Here is a 23,931-nt window from a genome sequence, read left to right on the forward strand (position 1 = left end):
CCACCAACAGATTAGAAGATACACTGAAGAATCGTGGACAATTTTGTCGGTTTAAGCCAGTGGTTTTCAAACTTTTAAGTCTCAGGAACCCTTGGCACTTTATTAAAGAGCACAGAAAAGCTTTCTCATCAGGCCGGGAGTGGTGGCTGCTCATGCCTGTAATCCCAGCACTTTGGGAGGCAGAGGCAGGTGGATCACTTGAGGTCAGGAGTTCGAGACCAGCCTGGCCAACATGGCGAAACCCCATCTCTACTAAAATACAAAAATTAGCCTGGCATGGTGCCGAACACCTGTAGTACCAGCTACTAGGAAGGCTGAGGCACAAGAATCACTTGAACTCAGGAGGCAGAGGTTAAAGTGAGCTAAGGTCACACCACTGCACTCCACCCTGGGTGGCAGAGCAAGACTCTGTCTCAAAAAAAAAAAAAAAGTTAACAATTTAGTTTATTTTACAACGATAAAGTCATTACATCTTAACACAGTCTTAAAGAAGAAACCATTTTCCAAAATAAGCAGCAGCGTGGCAACAGTTTGTGCTGCTGTGAAAACACCTAACATCTCTGCACCTCAGACAGCAGGATTCTCATGCCTGCATCTGTGCTCAGTGCGCTGCAGAGCCGTGGCTGAAGTTTATGAAGAAAGTCCGACCCCATGCTGATATACAATTAGGAAGCAGTATTTTCCTTGTGTTTTCAGATCATTTTAGGTATTCTCTGCTGCCAAATGTAACAAGTGGCACTTCTGTACAGGCTGTCTGCAAACGCAGAGACTGCACTCCGGTCGACAGGTCTTTCTGCCCCAATTCCTTCTAAGTCCGTCCTTTTACAAGCACATGATTTTGTAATCACACATTGGTTAGATAACACTGGTTCAGAATTATGAGCAGCTTCCACATTTCGTTATATGTCCAAAAAAAAAAAAAAAAAAAAAAAACACACACACATCAATATCGTCACTGATCACATGAGAAAGTGGTGGACACGAGATTTTTATATTTTAATATTCCCTGGAAAGCTCAAATGTCTATCGTTGGGAATAATGTAAGGTACTTTCCTTGAGATGAAAGTCATTTTGTTCATTTTTCAGGCCACACCTGCAAATACCTCCATCTGAAGTGGCATCTTTTGTAAGTCATTCTTTATAGAAAAGCGGCCATTAGTGGAAGAAGGGGTTCTGTAGGTTCATAGCTCAGAAGCACCAGTGCTCTCCCAAGAGATAACCATAAAATCTGCAGAAGACACACCTGTGCACACTTCCTGTTTCTCACTCAAAACATTCCAGAAGGAACCCTGAATCCCGATGCCGCTGCGGGACTGAAGTTTGCTCTCACCCACACAATAAACCCAGGGAGCTCCTACAACCCCCACCCCGAGACCACAGCCTTGGTCCTCTGTCTGATCTAGGAGGGCTCCTGCAGCTGCAGCCTAACAGGGAAAAGCAGGCACCCACATGTCAGAAAGCCCTCCCAAGGCCCGGCGAGCACTTCTACTTATGTGCCAGCCAAGTGCGTTTGACAAGGCTACAGCCAGCTGTACGGCAGGCAGCGAGGTACCCAGCAAATACTCAGGGCCCACATTACTGAGGAAGGAAGGGAGGTGGACAGCGAGATACCCAGAAAGTACTCAGAGCTCACGTTATGGAGGAGGAAGCCAGGCAGATAGTGAGGTACCCAGCAGGGTTCACGTTACTGAGGAGGAAAGGAGGGTGAAGACAAGGGGGCTGGAACAGTCTGTCATAACCTTTAGCATTTACAAGGCTCGCTGAAGATTATCCGATTTGATCTTAACAGCTCACAAGATAGGCAGAGGCATGACTGTTTTCACTTCATAAAGAGATCCCGAGAACTGATGATGAGCATGTGATCTTCCCACAGGCTCCCAGAAATCATCCTCGAATCATCTCTCAGTTGTATACATGTGATAATATCTCAGTCACGTCCCTTCTCTGCAGGGGAATTTTAATGCCGCTCTGCTGTTGCTTCGAACCCCTGCCCTCTCCTGCATTTCAGCCACGCCCACCATCCATGGGAGTCCGCACCACCCCACCCCCCGCTGCAGCTGATGACTTGGGTCACCCTTATCTTTCATTTCCACCTGCAGGGACCTGTTCTTCCTTCAAATGAAGCTCAAACTTACTCATTGTATGAAGCCTTTTCCAGCCATCACAACTGTCATGTGTAAAATGAGTCTACGGAACGCTTCATTTAGGAGGAGCTTATGTTGCCTCATTGGCTGTGATCAGGGCCAAATTCTGAGCAAACCCAGAGGTCCCCTCTCCACATCTCTGCTAAAGGTGTAGCTTGTAACTAACAGTGGCAAACAGGACAGAATTTCACAGGCTCATCAGGAACGGCCAAGGAGGAAGTGATGATTCATTTCCATCTGCAGTAGATAAATGTTTTCTGGAGAAAGTAACCTTTTCTACAGTGATATCTGCTCCTTATTGTTTAGATCTTGCTTTATAGGGTATTAAAATTACCACTTTCTATGTGCTGCTTATATAAAATACATTATTGTCAAGGGAGGTTATAAGTTATAAAACAACTTAAATACTTCACACAAGCTTGGGCTGTAAATGGTGCAAGGGAGTGGGATGATGTGTTTCCATATTCTTGAGACACAGAAGGGGCAAGACCGTGGTTCCCTTCTCCTCCCCACTGCCCAGATAAGGGGCAGAGGAAAGGCTGCCGTGCAGTCCTAGAGCTGGCTCCAGGGCCAGGACACCACGCCCAGACTCTCTGCGCCCCATGCGAGAAATGTAGCCTGGGGTGTCATCACCGAGTTAGCTGGCAGTGGGGAGAGTCCTTCATCAAAACCCTGTGCTTCCAGGAGCCAGGACAAAGCAGGAGCCCTCAGGAAAACTGTTCCAGGTGCTCCTGAAACCTGGGCAGAGTCGAAACCTGGGCAGAGTCCCAACCTGGCAGGAAGCACCAGTGATGCAGGTGTGCCCAGGACTGGGAGGATGGCCAGATGCTTGGAGGCCAGACCGGCCTGCAGGAGATGACCACTTCTTTCTCCGGTTCGTTAGAGACAGAGTCTGGGCTTCAAATTTTGTATCTGGGAGGCTCACAGTACAGAAATATCACAAAGGGATTAGACTTTGTATACTTACCCCAGTTTTTTTTTTTCCAGTTAAAAAAATCATGTTTATTGTGATTAATTCTAAATCCAACAAAGGAAAGTAATTAAATGTAAAAACACGTGCCTACAAAATGTAAACCACAATCTCTTTACCCATAGGAGACCAAGAATTTAGTTTACCTTTTCTTCAGTATTATCTTATTTCTCTTTTTAAGTCATTACTGAGGTGTCTCCTCACTGCCCCATGAGGAGGTTCATGCGCTCTTCAGGGCCCTTTGCTGGTTTATCGTTTTTTAGGTTTAAGGGCAGAATCATTTTCCCACACTTGTTTGCTTCCTTGATCACCAATTTTTCACAAGGACATCATTGTGCTTCGGAAAACCTAGTAACTGAACTTCATTAAAAGTGAAAACAGCATCCTCAGTCACCGAATCTCCCTGGGGGACCACACCCCCAATCTCCTTGTAACCCCAGCATGCAGGTATCACTGCGGTTGACAGGACTGGCCCACCCTGGGGGAGGCATGAAAGCGAAGAGAAGGCAGGTGACTCATATTTAGGAAACTCGGGTGATCCTCCTGAGCCACGTTTCTCAGGGTGTCAGGGGACAGCCACATGTGGGGAACCTCCTGGCCTGGCAGGTGGCAGACTCCTGGGACCCGCCTCAGACACGTCAATCAGAGAATCTAAAGGCGGGCGAACTCTGAAAAGTATCTGTAAAGGAAGGACTCAAGCTCTGCTGTGAGCCCACTACACGTGGGGTCACGCAGGATGCAGCTCCCAACAAGCCACCCAGCGTCCAGTCTCCATTCCACCCTCATGGGAGGAACACCCGTCAAGTCACAGAGCACAGTCTTCAGCCAACACCTTCCTGCGCGACCTCCACTGTCGCCCAGCCCTGCAGGAGTAGCCGCTGAGTAGGGCAAACAAGTCTTTGCTCCTGACCCTGCTCCCGACACACCTCACATTCTCACGGTAATCCCAGTAGAGTTCAGTCACAGCCGCCTTTCCCTCACAGCACCCACCTCTTCCACAATCGAATCCCAGGCTGGTCCTAGGCCCTGCTGCGCAAGCAACGGTCTCTGGCACCCGGACCTCAGGCTGTCCTCACGCAGACACCCGCACCTTCCGAAGAAGGGGATCCACATGCCCCGGCAGCTGCTACCCACCTCTACCAGGACATTTCGGAGGTTCCTAAGCAAACTCGACGCCCTTAGACTGAACACGGCTCTTCCCTCACAGACCCTGTCACTCCAACACGTCACCACCTACCGGACACATGCAACAAGCCTCTCCCCCTCCACACTGTTGCCCGTTGGGGTCTGGCCCTCCGTCCTGTCCACACTTCCATTCCAGGACCTTCCTCTGGGGTCAGCAGCCCCAGACTCACCTCCAACACCTACCGCCCTGAAAACAACCTTCTTGATGCATCAAACAAAACACAGAAAACCACCCTCAAGAAGCACGTACCTTGAGTCACAGAGGAACACACTGTGAGCCCTGACCCTGGAAGGGATCTGTGCATGTGAGTACTTCGTAGCCCTGTCCTGACCTTCACAGCCTGTCAAACCCACATGCATGCTCTCCTCTCTCTCCAGCTCCCAGCCAGATTCTGCCATTTTTCTCAGCTTTAAGACAACACCCAAGGCTTCTCACATGGCCCAGAAGCCAGCCCTCAATGGCCCCATGACCTCCCTCCTGGGGCTCATACGGCTGCATGCTCCCTCCTGCAGAGCTCAGGGCTGGTCATTATGGCCCAAGGGACCAGCCACCTTGATGCTGGGTGTAAGACCAGCACTCTACATCTCTGGGGAAAGGAGGGGCCTTGGGCAGGGAGGCACCTGGCAGCCCCAGGGAGGGACCAGGTGTGGGGTACCAGGCCTCCGCCCGCAGACACATCAGCACAGCATCCTGGAGCAGAACCTCCAGCCCAGCTGAGCCTACAGATGGCCGCAGCCCTGGACAGCATCTTCACGGTGACCCAGGGGGACTGGGCCAGAACCGCTCAGCAGGGCTGCCCTAAATTTGCAATCTGTAGAAGCTGTACAGTCATGTGTGTATGTTGCCTTAAGCCACTAGATTTTGGGATCACTTGTCAAACAGCGACAGACAGTGGATGTGCATGGGCTCCCAGGACACGATGGCCTCTGCCGGCCTCACCCGGGCTGTCTCATCTGTTCCCGCGACGTCACGTTTCTCAGAGCCAAAGGCTGCCAGGGCCCCCTCTTTTCTTCATAAAGTCGTTACAAACTCACAATACAAAGTGAAAAGCGATCTGTAACATACAATGTATGACAAAATACAAAGTGGTGAATGCACAGGCGTAGACGTGCGAAACAGGCACATGCGTCAAACAGGTGCATGTACACATGAACAAGTGTACACACACGAAACAGGTGCATGCATGAAGCCGGTGTACACACGTCAAACAGGTGTGCATACACACGTGAAAGCACCAGACATGAAGGGCTGTCTTTGCGAGCCTGGTTTTACGTATCTCCCTCACCCTTTTACATCTGGCACAATCACAAACACAGCACACCACAGTACTGAGGGGAAGCCCCAGCTTCTCAGGGGGCACATGAGGCTTTTTATTTATGCCACAGGTTGCATCACTACATTCTAGAACTACAAGGCCCCCCACTGCCAGGGCTGGGTTGCCAGCCCACACGGACCTGCCCCTCGGATGGTGCGGCTGCTTCTAAAACAGAGGCTGAGCCCCACCCAAAGACCTGCAATACGTGTTATTAAATCAAGACTTGGCCATGGATAAATGTGAAGATTTTTATTAAATGTGACTCTGGAACATTCAAAGGACCATAACTGAATGCTTTCTGCAGGCCAGGGCATGGGAATCCACGGAGCCCCGACAAGGCAGACTTGGAGCTGTGTGGCATAGTTAGCACTGATTTTGACACTTGCCTTTTATATTCAGATTAAAATAAAAAACAAGACGCAAAAGTAGCTCACATTCTATTTCAATTCTCTGTATTTCTGTAGTAACTGGGCCCCTTTCCCTCTGGTTTCCCAGCCAAGCATTAAATAGGCCCAGCTGGGATTTGTCAAAGTCTGGGCCTCTGTTGTAGAGTAAGTGAGGGGGATAGGGAGGGACAGAGGGAAGGAGAGAGAGAGAAATCCCCAAGGGCTGGAGGCAGGAGGGATGCTCCCTGGCAGCCTCAGACTCCCCCTTCCAAGGTAACTGAGAGCTGGCATCATGCAGGCGGTGCCATCCTATGACTCAGCTGACACACGCCAGAATTACAATAAAATGCTTAAGGAGAAGAGTAAGCACCAGCATCTTCAGATTAGGGTAGTGTCCCAGTTTCATGCTTGCCTTGTATGACATTCTATAAATTGTAAAGATAATGCATTTTCTTACCAGCCACACTGTTCACCAAATACTAATAAAGACCAGACAGCATCTGAGTACCGAGCGTGTGTCAAGCCCGGTGAGGTAGGAATCATTTACTTTGCTAGAGAAAGAAACAGGCTCTGAGAGAAACTTCCTGAGGCCAGGCAGCTGTCTCCAAACCCACCTCGCGCCTCCTGACCCTGAGCGCGGAGAACCCAAGTCATTTCTATGAATAATTTACCTGCATGCATGTTAGATTGAGATTCACCCCCCAGATGTCATCATTTCTATGCAGAAATGTGTCAAGGAAGGTACAATTCTATGACCTCGAGCTGGGGAAACAAAGGCAGGCACCCTCGACACAGATGTGGGGCGGAGGCGGGCGCTCAGCACAGGGGCGGACAGGAGCACGTCCAGCCCTGCCCAGTCACACAGCCACCCTGCCATGCCAGTGCAGGGCACGCCACCATGTCTCTGGGAAAAGCAGCTTCTCCTGCACAGCAATCTACCCCTGAAAGTGTGTTCCTGAGAAAGTGTTGACCAACAATCTCAGAAATCAGACACTGTAACATGCTTATCTATACAGGCTGCCTATGACCGGGAATCACCGATCATTCCCATCTCGTCATCAATTATTTCTGGTAAATATTAAGTTAACTGAGGCAACACAGGAACAAAATAGTGGAAATGTCAGTGAATGTGCTTCACCAGCTGAAGAGCTGGGACTAATAATGAAACGGAAGGAATCTTGGAGAATGCGGCAGGACCCCAGACCCCGAGGACCACCCCAGCCTCCTTCCACAGGAGAGTTAGTTGTGGGGCCAAGGAGTGGTTTCCAAGGAATCTCAGAGGTTTTCAAGGTCTTGAAAGTTTAACAGGAATTGATTATTTGCATCTGAGTCACACGGGCACATTAAAAGTAAAATCTCTCCTTTCCACTAGAATTATGAGCTTGGGGCGGCGACACTGGCTGTATCTCATGCTCACGAGACGTTTGGAGGCAGCCGTGCATCTCGGGTGAATCATTTTCATAATGAAAGAAGTGCTTGGGCCCTCGATCCAGGACCACAGACCCCACCAACAAGGGTCTAAACCAGGACAAGCCTCGGCCTGGAACGGCTGGTGTCCGTGGGGGCTGGGAGGAGCACCAAGGAAATGCAGGGCAAGCCCCATGCAAGCTCGGCATGTCCTACCCCACGCAGTCAGCATCAACCACAGGGATCCTGTTTTTTGTTCAGGAAGGAACATATTAAAAAGCCCGGGGCCCGGGGCCCAGGGCCTGGACTCCTCAGACCTCCCCACAGAGCCGGGTTAATTGGCACCTTCCCTCAGGTTAAAATCAACTATATATGGCTGCTGAGGGCATCTCAGAGCAGGTGCAACACTGAGCTGTCTTGCTGTCTGGGGAAAGCAGGAATTCCAGGCCTCTGGCCTTCCTACCACCCCAGAGGCTCTGGCCCAGGTGAGCTCAGCTTCTCCCAGGCAAGGAGCACAGGCCAGCTTCCCACATGCCCCTCAGGTCACACAGGAGTGGTGCAGACCCTTGCACTTTGGCACGAGCTCTCACAACCCATCCCAGAGGCAGAAGCCCAGCCCTATGGCCCCGGCCTGGCAGTAGGCAGCTTATGGGGCCCCTGCTCAGGGTTCAGCACAGCGAGGTCCAGCCACACCGGGTGAGACATCCACCACCCGGCCATTCAGCAGGAATTCGGCATGGTGCTCCTTCCCCTGACAAACCCGTCCTTCCTGTTCTCATCTCTCCCTCCTGCCCTGTCATGGCCACCCAGCACTGCGCCCAAGGCCTGACTCCCAGTTTCACAGGAAATCTAAGACAACTATGATTTTTAGAAACTGGGAGCTACATAAAAAATGAGTCGGTAAAGCCAGTGTTCCACTGATCCTCCACTCCACACAGCGGAGAGCAGTCCTCAGGATAAAACCCATGGGGCGGGGAAGACGTGATCAAGGCGGGCAGGATGGATGAGCCATAAAGCGGGTGGTTCGGAGAGCAAGGCCACGTGAACACAAAGCTAAAGTGCTCAGTGTCTGGAAGACAACACACAGGAGACAGATAAACACTGACCATTTGAAAAGAAGAAAGCCTCACCGTTAAGAGTCCACCAAGATTTAAGTTCTCGAGTCACTTAATGTATCAGCACAGACTGCTCATAATGTCTGAAACTTGGGGCAGTCAACACATGAATCAGTTCTTCCAAGTCCATCGTTTTCTTTGCTGAGCCTCTTGATTCTCAGGCTGGTTTCAAAGTAAGCCCTTCTCTGTTGATGACTCAATAATTAAGGTACTTGAAAACACATTGACTTCCAAATTAATCTACTAATAAAATATTAATTATCACACTGGCCGCCATCCACAGAAAAAACACAATCATTATTTTTCTGGTTGTAAAAACATTAAAATTTGAGGCCCCCTTGGCCATCTGAACAGCCCCTGCTTTTGGCAAGGGCATTCCAAAGCTCATCTGTGGGCCCCGGCACACAGAAGCCCAGGCTTTCTTCATAGCAGCCCCTGGCCGAGATTTCTTGAGTCTCTCGCATGGAGGCGGTGTTTTACAAAGACAACGGCAGCACCTCTGAGGGTCCCAGTGGGGTGCAGCCATGGCCACATGCACCACGCAGAGCAGCGTCTGGGGCTGCTGTGATGCCACAGACACATCTCGTCCACAGCACATACTGCCTCTGAACCAAGGCTCAGACAACAGAAATCCCATTTCATAAACCATCAATGGCCGAGGAAGCCATCTCAGAACTGATGTTCCGAGGGCTCTAATCTCTTTGAGATGCACTGACCTATTCAGAAAGGGAAAAATAATTATTTGTAACACCTGGCTAATTCCCCCATATACCATGTTGGCCGACTATGGACACGATCCACATCACCACCCAGGGTTTCCCATCTCCTCAGCCTTTCTGCACTGGGATTACACTGCAAGCATCAGCTGCAGAGGGCAGCCAGCTGGAGCTGCCACTCAGCCTTATCGTGCTGGCACAAGCTCTGCAGGCCACAGCCACAGCCAAGAGAGCAGCCACAGCCCTGGAGCAGCCACTCAGCCCCTTAGGGAGTGCTGGCACAAGGGCCCTACCAAGCCCCCCAAGAGGGAGGAGTGGGGGCCCAGGGGCAGTGAACCAGGAGGAGGGGGGGGCTCCCAGGCCAGGAGTGAACCAGGAGGGAGGTGGGGGCCCAGGGTGAGTGAACCAGGAGGGAGGAGGGTGGAGTTCGGCCCAGGGAGTGAACCAGGAGGGAGGAGTGGCCCAGGGGTGAACCAGGGAGTGGAGTGAACCAGGAGGGAGGGAGTGGGGGCCCAGGGGAAAGGAGGGGGAGTGTGGTCCAGGGAGTGAACCAGGAGGGAGGAGGTCCAGGGAGGAACCAGGGGGGAGTCCAGGGGAACCAGGAGGGGAGGTGTGGTCCAGGGAGTGAACCAGGAGGGAGGAGTGTGGTCCAGGGAGTGAACCAGGAGGGAGGAGTGTGGTCCAGGGAGTGAACCAGGAGGGAGGAGTGTGGTCCAGGGAGTGAACCAGGAGGGAGGTGTGTGGTCCAGGGGAGGAACCAGGAGGAGTGGTCCAGTGAGCCAGGAGGAGGAGGAGGAGTGCGGTCCAGGGGAGTGAACCAGGAGGGAGGAGTGCAGTCCAAGGGGAGTGAACCAGGAGGGAGGAGTGCGGTCCAGGGGAGTGAGCCAGGAGGCTCTAGGGGTAGCAAGTTCACACACCTCAAATACCTCCCACATCCATCCGCGTGCAGGGAGGGGACGGAAGCCACGCAGGACCTGCAGCGCTTTCTCCTCGCAAATGAGGAGTGAGGATACCGACTCATGCATGAAATCAGAGCTAAAGTTCTACCGTGGTGGGGAGGGGGAGACGCTGTTCAACAAGTTTCATAGACCCAAATGGGAGCAAAAAGAAACCAATCATACAAGATCAGTGGATGGAAAGGGATCAGAAATTTAAGCCTGTAACAAGCTTTCAGAAAAAACTTCACTTGATCTGCAAGATGACTGCAGCTCTGCTTGATCATTTCTGAAAATGTCTAACTCGCGATGAGCCATCTCAGAGCCGTTCAAGAGGAGTAACAAAATCAAAACGCCAAGGCATGCTCCGTATTTTAGATAGCCTGCAACAGTATGGAAATGAGCAGCGGTGCCAGAGCTTTCAAGTTTGTTTGAAGTAAATTCCAGCATGAGGGCAGCATCTTTCCTGGCTGAAGCAATGAGGTGGGCTCCTGCTCACCGCATGGGAGACCAGCTTTCAGCTAAGGTGCTGTCAAGGGTCTGCAAACCATGATCCCCGACCGAGCCTTGGCCAGGGAACCAGAAGTGATTTTTACACTTTGAAGTTTTCACAAAAGAAATATATGCAGAGACTTCTGTGGCCCTCAAAGCATAACACGTTGCCTACCTGCCCTTTACAGGAGCTTCTAGCTTTGTTGTCAGTTACAAAGTGTTTCTATAAAATAATGTCACTGATTCTCAAGCATGCCAGAAAAGTCACACTTCTGAACAACCCTCAATGGAGATGCACCATCCTGTGTTTCACACAGATTTTAGTTTTTTAAAAGCCAAAATAAGGGAGGTAATTCAGCTAAGTATTATAGTAACACAATTTGAGATACTTAATGATGTGTGACAACAGAATAATTGGCATTCCTGTGACACAGTAAACTAGCTCAAACACAAAATAACAAATCAAAACATGTTTTGGTCTCTCAAAGTGATCAGTGAAATTGGAAATAACATTCAGTTAAATGACAAAAAAAAAAAAAAAAGAAAAAAGACAAAGGCAAAAACAAAACAAATACCACTACACCATCACTCCTTAAATTTATTTAACTACTGCTGCAAAATAAAGTGGAGAGACTTCTTACTGCAGGGTAATAATCGGCCATCGTCACCATGAAATAGACCGCTGTGCAGGCTCAGGCCCTCCAGCCCACAAAGGCAGGGGGAGGGAGGAGAAACGATGGCCAGAAAGAAAGGGACAGGGCAACCATGACCTAGTCAGCAATTGTACCCTCCCACCTTTCTTCTGGACTTACAATTTTGGAGCCATCTGGGTTTACCTTCCTATGTCCATAAGTCAGCAAGTTCTCGAAGCCAGAAATCTACAATGCTTCTGGCAGCCAAGTCCTCTCGGCCTTCCCCCATGTTTTAGGGCCCCATCAGCTCACCCCTGGATAGTATCAATGGCCTCGGAGCTCCAGTCAACCTTGCACTCCACAGACTGAAGTATGCCAAGAGCCACTCGAGGCTGCCACTGCCATGACCAAAGGCTTTCAGAGACAGTCGCCAGCACTGCACAAATCCATGTGGCTTCACCAGGCGCAAAGCGGCTCCAGCATTCCATCCAGTCTGTCGCTGCTACCATAGCTGTGAGTCTATGATGTGTCAGGAAGGGAAGGAAGACACCATGTACATCATCTCATTTAAGCTTCAGTGTCACAAGGTGGATTTTGTCGTGCCCGTTTTATGGATCAGGAAAGTTTTAAGGAGGGCAAGCACAGGGCCCTGCTGACACAGCAGCAAGCCCGCAGAGGCCTGGGCATGACCCCCGCCCCATGCTCCCTGGGTCCTGATGTCCACTCCTCCCCTGTGGGAGCCTGATCCTGGGTCTGCCTGAATTGCTACCATTCCTAAGACACGACTCACGTCTGCCCACCTCCTCCTTTATCTGTTTCCCGCAGCCCAGAGGCGTGTGCTCTTCCATCCAGACAGACATCACACTTCAGCACCTGCACCTGACACCACTTCAGCCAAAAGCTTCTCTCAAACCTCCCCCCACACCTGCCGGTCACACAGGTCTGCACCCATCACCTTTCTCACACGAATTCTCACGTATTCCTGTGTAGCACCATCCAACTGATTATAGTCTGCTGAGAGGAGGAAGCTCTGTAGATAAGTCCACATTCTACTTTGCTCCCAGCCCTCCGTCTTGCGTCTTGCATGAGGCAACCGATTAACAGCAAATTCATTTCAGCACAACATTTCCATTTGAAGAAACGCAGAGCATAGGGCTCTGGTCATAATTAAAAGCTTGTTTCATTCGTCATTTGAAATTCCATGTACTGCTGCAACAGCAGCACCCCCTCCTCGCCAGGCTCTGCCCTAAGGACATCTTTCTTCCAGCGCACGACTCCCATCAGAACCCCGGCAGCGAGAGCCCCGCAGGTTTCCCAGCGCCTCGGGCTGCGGCTTCCACGCTGGGCCGGCACTGACACGATGGGAATGGTGCCCCCAACAACTACAGGATCGGAAGCTGGTCGACTGCTCTGTAGAATGGAGACATGTTAGTAATCCCCGACATTTCCACTGACAGGCTGCTCAGCTAAACTGGGAAAAATCCACAAAATAGAAAGAACCCATGGGGAGGAGCACTTCTCTCTCCAACCTGGCAGCAAACGGTGGCTGTGCAGACGACCTCTTCGGGAAAACCATCGACTGCATCTCAGGTCAGCAACAGCCCCGCTGAGGGCCAAAAAATCAGCTCCCCCCGGCCCTCACTTCCTAAGGGTCAGCCCTCCCAGGCCACCTCTCCTGGAAGATCAGCTCTGACGCACCCACGACGGTCAGGAACCGGCTCTGGGACTCATTTCCCAGGCTCCTGCCCACCGCCCTCTCTCTTCTTCCTCCTCCATCTCCCTCTTCACTCCCATCCTCCCTCCCCCTTTCGCTTCCCTTCTCTCCTTTCCTCTCCCTCCCTCATTTCCTTTCAGCCCTCACCTTCCTCACTGCACTTCCCCATGCAACTCAGCTGACGCATTCTCAGGTCAGTAGAGTTTTCTTTCACTCTATGTTTTTATTGCAATGATCATTCTTAATGAACAGAAACCTGTTTCGGACCATGTGGATGCCACCTCATGACCAACTGCTGCCCCGCGGCTCCGTGTCCACTCAGTGTCCTCACGGCACAGGTGCCCAGCAGTATGGCTGTGACCAGGGGTAGCAACATGGGACATGGGAGAGGTATCCCAGCCAAGAGGCCCTGCAAAGCCTCCCCAGCAAACCGGAGCAAGGCCCAGGGCGGTAGGGAGAGCGCCGTGCTCATGATGTAGGCAGTTCAGCTTCCGCAAACTGTCCATCGACTGCAAATTACTTTGTTTCCATGGTTACAAAAGAACCATAAGCATTCTGAAATATGTTCTTGGTTTCATGTTTGCGAAATCTAAGCAACATTATATGAAAAATCACTGAATTCTGCCCGAGGCTCTAGGGGTGTTTTCCTCTCTGAAAGGAGCCCCTTCCGGGACTTGGGATTGAGTGACAGCCTTCAAAATCACGGTTATCCTGGTGGTAACAGGGAACTCCTCAGCCTGCCGGGAGCTGGGGCCCTCGACAGCCCCACGGCTCCACACGCCAGTGTTCTAAGGATCACACGTGTGCAGATAGCAAAGCTTGCTGCACACACGCCAGGTGCTAACAAGCCCCAAACGTCTCACTCATACTTGCTAACCACATGTCTTCTCTCAGCCTCCACGGCGTTTCACACTCTGCCTTTATATAGAGATGAACCATGCATCCTGAGCGCCACAAAGATTCAACTCCTTCCGGGCAGAGGGGTGCATCTTTCCATCACGGGGGTCCTCACTCCAGCTGGCACAGGATTTGCAGAGTGGGCGAGTCTAATGTTGATGACACTTTCTCAATATTCCCTTCACACCCCTCCAAAAACAAGAGTACTGCCAGCTTCTTACCGAGGTTGTAATGAGGAAAATATTTTTCTCTTATTTGTCACTTTTTAACGTAATACTTGTGAAGAATGTGACTCTGCATGTACACTGTAAGCACCCACACCGTGAACATTCTGCTCTCCCGTGACTGTATTCACAGGTCACAAGGACAAAACTTCTCCATAGTAACCAAAAAAAAAAAAAAAAATATAAATATATATATATATATATGACATGACTTCCACTCATCTGAAAGTCACAGATGTGGCTTTTCCTTCATAAAAAGATCCAAATGATACACAAACCAGGTTTAATAAACACGTTGGTCCAGGTGGGAAAATGACCCCTCAGTCTCCCTCCCCTCAAAGACCAGGGCAGCCAGGAAACTGCGCTCTCCAGTAAATGACAGCCGGCAGGATTCCCTAAATAAGCAGCCGGAAGATTCCCATCTCGCAGAGCGCGCCTTTCAAGACTCAAGATGCCCCCGCTCCCTGAATGTCCTACAAAGAACAGACTACCCAACTGAGGACTGAGGCAGTAAAGAAACATGTTTTTGGCCGGGTGCGGCGGCTCACGCTTGTAATCCAGCACTTTGGGAGGACGAGGCAGGCGGATCACAAGGTCAGGCGATCGAGACCATCCTGGCTAACACGGTGAAACCCCCGTCTCTACCAAAAAAATACAAAAAATTAGCCAGGTGTGGTAGCGGGCACCTGTAGTCCCAGCTACTCGGGAGGCTGAGGCAGGAGAATGGCGTGAAGCTGGGAGGCGGAGTTTGCAGTGAGCCGAGATCGTGCCACTGCACTCCAGCCTGGGCGACAGAGCAAGACTCCGTCTCAAAAAATTAAAATAAATAAAATTTAAAATGTTTTCAGCAAATAGCATCATCGACCCACAAATGAGAGGTACCGTTTTCATTCTAGGAGGGAAACACTACAAAGCACGTACATTTTAGCCCCGTAAGTGAATTCTTTGGGCGTTCCTGTGTCCGCTATCAAATGCAGCACATCACCTCAAAAGGCAAAGTTCTGTAAGTCACATCCAAGGAGGGGAAAAATCATTCTAAGTTTTAGCAATCCAGTAAGAACCTGATCCAGAGAAGCCTACTTGTTCCAGACTCTAAGCAGCAATATATTGCTACAATGTAATGAAAACAAAGGGATGATTAAGAAAATTTCAATGCTAATAAAAGACAAAAACGTAATTGGATTTATTCTACTCTAGACAGAGCAGCCGGGCAGTTCACCCATACGTTATTATCGTTGCTGTTTTTCAGACAGGGTCCAAACTCTGTCAACAAGGCTTGACAGCAGGGGCGTGATCTCCACTCACTGCAAGGTCCGCCTCCCAGGCTCAAGCGATTCTCTTCAGCCTCTGGAGTAGCCGGGACTACAGGTGTGCAGTCATCATGCCCAGCTAATTTGTGTGTTTTCAGTAGAGATGGGATTTCACCAGGTTGCCCAGGCTGGTTCCCTGGGTCTCAAGCTCCCAGGCTCAAGCAATCCACCCGCCTCGGCCTCCCAAAGCGCTGGGATTACAGGCGTGAGCCATCACGCCTAGCCCTTTTTTTTTTTCTTTTCTTTTTAAGTGATTAATGTGCTTCAGAGTCTTGTAGGCATTTAAAAAAAAAAAAAAAAAAAGAACAAGCAAATTCTGTAAGGGAAAGAAACCATTAACACGTTTTACACTTCTCAAAACTCAAAACTGAAATGCTAAGAATAAAATGTATTTTATTCACAGAAGCAGCATTCTTAAAGTTCTGTAAAAGTGATACCATGGACACCACCACATCACAGACGAGTGTGGCAGGACTGCTCAGATTCAGAACACATTCTGAACAGTCCTCCTGCCCCTTTCCTCAATGGGAACACTTTATTCTGTCTTTTATTCAAATTAAGTATCTTGCAAGGGAGTTGAAGAAAACTGCATAGCAGATTTTAAAACTTCAATGCTTTTCTCAATTTTCGCCACATTCTGATGCATTTTACTGACTACACGGCCAATAAGTCTAAAGCTTTTTGCATCGATAAAGACAATGCTCCTTGTAGCAATAGGCTTTTTCTTTTCTATACAAAGATCTATAACTTAAGCTAGTAAACTGGGCATTTCACAAAGATTTTGCACAATTCCTAGCACAGATTTTAGCAAAATAAAACCGTTATCTTTCTGCAATTAAATAACCAAGCATAGGAAACTGCACAGTTAAAATAACCATTCCATTATTTTATATAAACACAAATGATAAAGTAGAGTATGCTTTGGAAAACAGTATTTCCATATGCTAACGATGAAGCAGAAGACAGTTCCTCAGCCTCATATGACATTTGACAACCGAAGTACTCTGGCCCAAGCCCAGCCCGGTTAAAAGCGGAAATGAAGTAAACATGTGAGTGACCGTGGTGGGGCACTCTGATAGCCACAGTCCAGGAAAGAACAGCTAACATGTTTCTTCTTCATGGGAAAACTGAAACATACTCGAGAGACCTTGATTCTTTAAAACACAGTCTGCCCCAGTACTAACCTTAAGCTCCCATTGATAAAGATTGCGATAACCAGAGGTGTTTATCCAGGCCCTCGAAAATCACGGACATGGTACATACACAACGTTTTCAAACACTCAATGCTGCCAATATGTTAAATGCGCTGTGATACCGGAGGTCTTGTGCAGGACCAGAAGCGTCGCAGCCTGGTTACCTGTCCTGGTGTTCAATGCTTTGTATGTGCAAAACCTGCTGTTACAATTTACTGGGCTTAATGTGATTCAGTTCGTCACAGAAGAGAGCTATGACATTTACTTAATTCCACACACAGATTCTCAGGTTCACCTTCCACGAGTGACTGCTCTGTCCACGAGACAGCGGAGGGAAGACCCAGGAAAGGCCTGGGAGATGCCAGGTGCTCACAAACTGGTATCAGTCTGCTGGTTTTGGCTTAAAGGAAAACAGACATAGAAGAAACTAAAAGGGCTCACTACACCTAATATCACAATGTTCTCAACTTTACCTTAGCCAAAAATAAAAGCGGAAAAGCAAAACTACTCCAGGGCATGATTCCAGGGCTAATCTGAAACATGGAATATTTAGAAGACAAAGCTTATTGTGAGTGCAATTAATATACACATAAAACACTGGTTTCACAAAACCCAGTCTTTGCGATTGCTTTTATAAAAAGTAAAATTCTCATGAGGATCGCATACATTAACTGATTTTCAAATGAAGGGACTGGTAAACTTCAGGGCATATGATTTCTGCCACACACGAGGGGAGCAGTGAGAGAGAAGAGCTAGGATCAAGTGTGCTGAAGCTGTCCTAGGACTGAAATTCAGTTTCTGCCAAAACAAAAACACAGGAGTCTGTCAACTTCGATAGCAAGCTCTGCTTGAGAGCGTCAAGATGTTAAAGTTGCAAAGGGGCTTCTCCCTGTATGGGCACGTGTGATCCTTGCAAAAACATAGCTCAGCATCATCAAAAACCAGGAAAGAACACAAGCCTTCCAGACATGAAATCCAAGAGCAGAAGGGAGCAGAGTCCAAGCTTGCTGGGCAGAACTGTTCCCGGAGGAGAACAGCACAGAGGACGTCACAGGGAGGGCAGGGCAAGCAACAGCAGCTTCCCTCTCACCGCAAGCAGAGCCTGAGCCAGGGGCGCAGTCTCCTCCAACCTGACAAGGAGGCGCGAGGAGCCACAGAGAAGTCAATTCAGGGTCCTTTTCAGAAAGGGGCAACAATGAGAAAATCTGGTCTTACCCACCCCCCCCCCCCCCCCCCCACGGTAACAGCTAAACGCACGTGCGTCTGTCACGTTTCCCCACCCCTCTTGCAGATGCTCTTCCTGCACCCGGGTGCCTGTCTCCGTGCTGCTCCTGAGGCCACACCTGTTGCCATCCAGTAGTGACCAGGAATTCACCTTTGTCCGGGAGAAGCAAATGCAGAGTTCACACACTCCTGTACAGGTTTGCTGGACGAGAATCTAACTGCACTGTCCGATTCCAGATGTGCTGGTACCAAGGAGAACGTTCGATGTCCGGCATTTATAAACGGTATCAGTGGGTTCTCCTGGGACTCCCAGGCAGCCACGCACGAGGGAGGGAGCTGTTGCCCTGTTGCCCCGAGCCAAAGCAAGCGCTGAGAGGCAAACACCACAGGCCACATCACACTCGAGCACCGACTCTTGACAGTTGCTCGTTCGTGTGTTAAGAAGAGTTCGGGGTACAGGCGTCAGACAGGCCTGATCTCAGCCATGGGACAGCAGTGACTGCCCACAAGTCCCGTATCTAAGCCCCGACTTGCCCATCGGCCTTCCTTCAGGAACAATGCCCACCTCACAGTGCTGCCATGAACGCTAAGTCAGCACGTACATACACAACCAGATTCATTTCAATTGTGCTTTCTACCCCAAGTTAATACAACCAGGCGCTATCATGAGACTGAATAACCAATATTAGAACAGAAGGTCAGGCCAGGGATGGTGGCTCAGACCTGTAATCCCAGCACTTTGGGAAGCTGAGGTGGGTGGATCACTTGAGGTCAGGAGTTGGAGACCAGCTTGGCCAACATGGCAAAACCCCATCTCTACTAAAAATAAATTATCCGGACATGGTGGCACACACCCTGTAACCCCAGCTACTAGGGAGGCTGAGGCATAAGAATCGCTTGAACCTGGGAAGTAGAGGTTGCAGTGAACGGAGATCGTACTACTGTGCTCCACCCTTCCAGCCTGGGTGACAGAGCAAGATTCTAATAAAAAAATAAAAGGTCAAGATGAAAACTGATTGCCAAGGTCCACGTTCCATATACTTAAAACATAAAGTTCATTAGCTGGTACTTGATCAAGTTGTTGTTTTCTTCATTACAATCTTGTATATCCTTCTAACATGGCTCAAAATGTTTACATTTGAGCACACCTCGAGTATAACAAAAAATAAAGTGCCTATATTTCATAAATGAGCAAGTTCCAGTAAGGCTGCATCCTGCTCTAGTTAATCCTTTGACAACGTAAAACTGAGCCATCCTGACATAGCACTGACACATGGTACAAGAAGAATGACCTCCAATTAAATCGCTAGATTTAGAGAACACATAAATATAGTTTATCACTAATTCACTAGCGATTAGCAAGATTTTAAAGGAAGAAAAAGTATCAGGACTGTAACTAGGAATAAAGGCAAAAATAAACATGAGAAATTAGTCACGTTTAAATCAATACCCTTTCTGTGGGGCCGTAACAAAGTATACACAGAGGTGTGCAACTGTCATGCTAAACTGTCACCAAGCTCTCTATGAAGGTGGTAAGAGCGTCCCAAGTCGCAGAGCCTCGTATTCCTATTTAAACCCTAAACAGCCAACACCACACTCAGCACGCAGTGAGAACTCTGAAAGCTCAGAGGAACGCATGATGGGATGAAGGGCCCCAGCCCTGCCATCACCCTGCTGCTTATTAAAAATATAAAACAAAGCCCTGCCTTCAAGGTGCTCAGATCTAACTAGTACAAGGTTTTGCTTTTAACAAGTTAACTACGAATGATGAAGACTCTCAACAGCTGTGCGAAATGTAAGGCAACCTATAAGAGGAACTTGGCTGAGACTAAACCCAGAGATGGTTTTTTAACCACAGAAGAGGAAAGAACTGAAGAACCTTACAGAAAGTTGACAGCAATTTCTATTTCTCTATGGTAGAACCTGGAATTTACCTTTGAGACAGACTGTCCTTCTGTTCTGAAAAATCAGATTATTCTTGCAATCCTCCATCAGGAGTGGAAATTTCCCAAAGGCATGGAAAACCAAGTACTAATTTTAACCCCCCCCCCCAAAAAAAAAAAAAAACTACCTATGATCTTAGATGTGAGATTTAGTATTCTCAAATTCCAAATTTGGAAATATTTTGCACAAAGTCCTTATTTTCCCTGTTTACTTGAAAGCTCTCTATTCTTTTGTCCTAAATATCTTCTTTCTCATCCTTCCAAACAGTATCTGAAGATGAACTTACATATCGTTTTCAATGTTAACAAAGAAGATACTACATTTGTCATGAACTGTTTATATTCACAACTCTAGGAGGGATTTTGCTACATCGTGAGGAATAACACGAGGCAGTAAATACGCCACGAATAAAGAACAGTAGAAAATGGACACATTTCCTGATGAGTGCCGATTTCTCATTGAGCTGCTGACAAAGTTATAATATGGAAAGCTAGACAGCTGCTATGTTAGTTCTACCTCACTTAAGTGACCGAGTCATTGTTGTTTCGGTTCCCTCTCTCGTCTGGGGATGAGACACACCTCACAGAGCTGTTTATGATTTCAGGAACACACACATCAATGAAGTGACTGTTCCTAAATCGTTGCAAAGGATATAGTAACCTGCCAAATTTCAACTAGGTTGCAACAAACAACTGTTTTCATCCTACACTCTCCGGTGCCAGCGAGATGGTGCGTTCTTGGATCCCTGCGGGAGCCCTATTCCTGGTGCCATAGAGCACACACACATTTACATCCACATAGTGTACGTATATGGTACACTGTAACATGTGTACCTGCATAGAGCGTACACACATCCGAATACGTATAGTGTACATAAGTGCACTACATGCGTACAGAGTGCACACACATCCAGATCCATGTAGTGTACATGCATAGAGTGTACACACATCCAATATATATAGTGTACAAACAAGTTCACTACGTGTGTACAAGCATAGAGCATACACACATCCATATAGCAAATGTACATAGGTATGCTAACATGTATGCACATGCATAGCATGTACACACATCTATATGCATACAGTGTACACAGGTATACTATAACCTGTATGTACATGCATATGGCATACACATGCACATCCGTATGTACACAGGTATGCTATTTGCTATATGTATACACATGCATATAGCATACATTCTTATCCAATGTATGTAGGTGCACTACAGCATGCATACACATGTGCAGTGTACACATATGCACATGTATACAATGTACATCAGTACACTAACGTATAAAGCGTATACACATATGCAATAGTGTACATACATATGCAGCATGTATATGTATTAGTGTGTACATATCCAAAGTTTATTCAGTGTGCATAGTGTACATGCATGCTTGTGTGCACATATGTATATATACATCTGCAGAAATAATGTGCACATACCCACATGGTGTACGTACACAGGTATGTATATGGCATTAAATACATGCATGTATGTACACATGCAGAACAGATAGGTGTCCAAGTAGTGTGCATATAACCATAGTGCCCGTAGATACACACATATACACGTGTACATGCATGCCTACAGCATGCACGTGTGTAGGACACAAATGTAGTGTACATACCTATACATTGTAAATACATGCACAGTGGAAATACACGTAGTATGTGTACACCACATACACACATGTACATTTATACAGTACACATATACCGAGACCCAGAACGGGTCATGAGTATTAACACTGCGGAAACGCTTCCAGTTCTACCTAAGTGAATTTTTTTTCAAACTATAATAGAACTCATACAAAAAGGGTTTTAAGGAAATGAATAAAGCTAGTGACAAAAACAGTGGGAAGGGCACAACCACTTTCCCTCAGAGTTCTGGGCCTGACCGTGGAAGTTCAGAGGTTTCCTAATGCAGTACACATCAGAACTGACTCACGATGAAGCGCTCCTTAAAAATTAAAAATGTGTCCTCATGTTTTGGCCTTTGAGACAAAGCCTCTTAGTTAATCGAGTTCTGACTGAATTTGACTCACAGTACTCTGGCAGATTCTTCATTTTCTGGTGAGACAGACGAATGTCCCAGGGTGAGGGCAATGCCAGCCCTTTCAGGGTCAGCTTTTCGAGGAGCGATGTCTGGCAGAACACAATCCAACACCATAGTAGGATCCCCCACCCAGCCACTTAGACGCTTTCTGGTACTTACTCTGTCTGCTTGTTTCCCTTTCTTGAATTCAGCGGGGGGGGGAAAAAAAAAAAAAAAAAAAATCAAAACCAAAAACAAACAGCCCATGTGTTTGTGTGTCTGAAAAGTTAATACATCCACATCCAACTTTCTAAATGAGACACGGCAGGTATGATGGTCACCGAACAGTGGCCACTGTTGACAAAATACAAAGTCTTCTGCAAACATGAACGAGTTTCTAGGAATACAAAAGTCAAGGGAATTTACTTCACATATTAAAGCTGTCAAGGGTGCTCATCAAAAATGTACTTAGAGGTTTTCCTTTAAAGTTATTTTTGAAGATTTTTAAGTTGCAATACTTAAAAGCCTCTGGGAAAAGAAAGGATACAGGTATCTGGAAGATTTATACTAAATGATTTTCATGTCTTTTTGATAAAGTTAAATAAGGTCAGCCTTGAAGTAATGGGTTCCACTACTCTGAGGCTGTGGATGGAATCCACACCACCACCAGACAATTGAATAAACAGCAAGGCTGCACACACAGGACACAGGCAGTGAGCCAGCCTGACTAGTTGTCAGCTTCTGGGTCAGTTCTACCCAGTTCTGCCCAGGCCCCACTGGAGATGAAAACCTGCCCTTTAGAAGCCTTCAATCCCCCACCTTTCAAAATCTAATCCTCTTCAACTGAGGCCCGAGTCCAAAAATCTACTGACATCTTAGCACCTGTTAGGCCAGCTGTCCCCCAGCCTTTTTGGCACCAGGGATGGGTTTCATGGAAGACAATTTTTCTGGGGGGCAGAGCTGGTTTTGAATTGCAACTGTTCCACCTCAGGTAGCAGATCTTCTGATCCAAGAGGAGGCAGAGCTCAGGCGGACATGCTCACTTTGCCCACCACTCACCTCCTGCTATAACCCCGGTTCCTAACAGACCATGGACCAGTACCAGACCATGGACCAGTACCAGTCTGCAGTCCAGGACTAAGCCCTACTGGCCCACACCCAACCCAAATACAGAGGTTCTCCTTCCTGACCAGGAAAAACCCACCCTGTCCATAAAAACCCACTGTACACTCAACAGAAAACAGAGCCACACCTGGGCAACATAACAAGACCCCATCCCTACAACAAAGAAAAGAAAATTAGCCAGGCACGCTGGTGCGTGCCTGAGGTCCCAGCTGCTCGGGCGACTGAGGTGGGAGGATCGCCTGAGCCAGGGAGGTCCAGGCTGCAGTGAGCCGGGATTACGCCACTGCATGCCAGTCTGGGTGACAGAGCAAGAGCCTGTCTCAGAAAATACAAATAAACTAAAAACCAACAGAAACTGGGTGCATTTAGGGTGGAAGAAACCCCGCAGGAGACTAAAGAATGGCATGATAGGGTTTCTATCAGGAAGAACAGCGTGTCTCCAAACCAAGTGTTCATGCCCTTATGAGACCCTGTGCTTGGGTAGCACCAGTGAGGCCACATGGCTGGTCTCTTCCTGCTTTAAATAAAGTGGAACCAGACACTGTAATGACACAAAGGGACTATGACAAAACCTGGAAGTTCTAACTGGAGAAAACAATTACATGTGTGAGTTCCTATGACATAGTCTCATAACAATGGAAAGAAGGTATCATTTTCAAATAAGACAATTTTTGGTGTCTATTCAAGTGTTACCTCTTGGGAAAATAGGGAAGACTAATTTTCTCCACAGACAGAACACACGGACCACTTTGCCACACATAATACAAGGGGATTTATGGCAGTTGCCGCATATTTTCACATGTATCAACTTTTGGGCATCTTCTAGGTTTGCAAAAGCCAGTGACTACTTTTATTCCCCACAAAACACACACAAATGCATGAGAATATCTCCTCCAATGGAGCATCTACACTAATAGGAAGAGGAATGTTGTACTCCAAGTGTATCTGCAAACACGGTT

At 48.1% G+C, this 23,931-nt stretch overlaps 1 long non-coding RNA gene across 1 annotated transcript; it reads left to right on the forward strand.

The window, feature by feature from the left end:
* Positions 1–9,606: 9,606 nt before the first annotated feature.
* LOC126947313 (uncharacterized) lies at positions 9,607–10,129 on the forward strand. Its single transcript, XR_007723015.1, has 3 exons — positions 9,607–9,696; positions 9,850–9,975; positions 10,102–10,129. It is a non-coding gene; the product is annotated as an uncharacterized LOC126947313 (long non-coding RNA).
* Positions 10,130–23,931: the final 13,802 nt, after the last annotated feature.

The sequence above is a fragment of the Macaca thibetana genome, unplaced genomic scaffold (assembly GCF_024542745.1).
Source record: "Macaca thibetana thibetana isolate TM-01 unplaced genomic scaffold, ASM2454274v1 unplaced_scaffolds119, whole genome shotgun sequence".
Classification (NCBI taxonomy): domain Eukaryota; kingdom Metazoa; phylum Chordata; class Mammalia; order Primates; family Cercopithecidae; genus Macaca; species Macaca thibetana.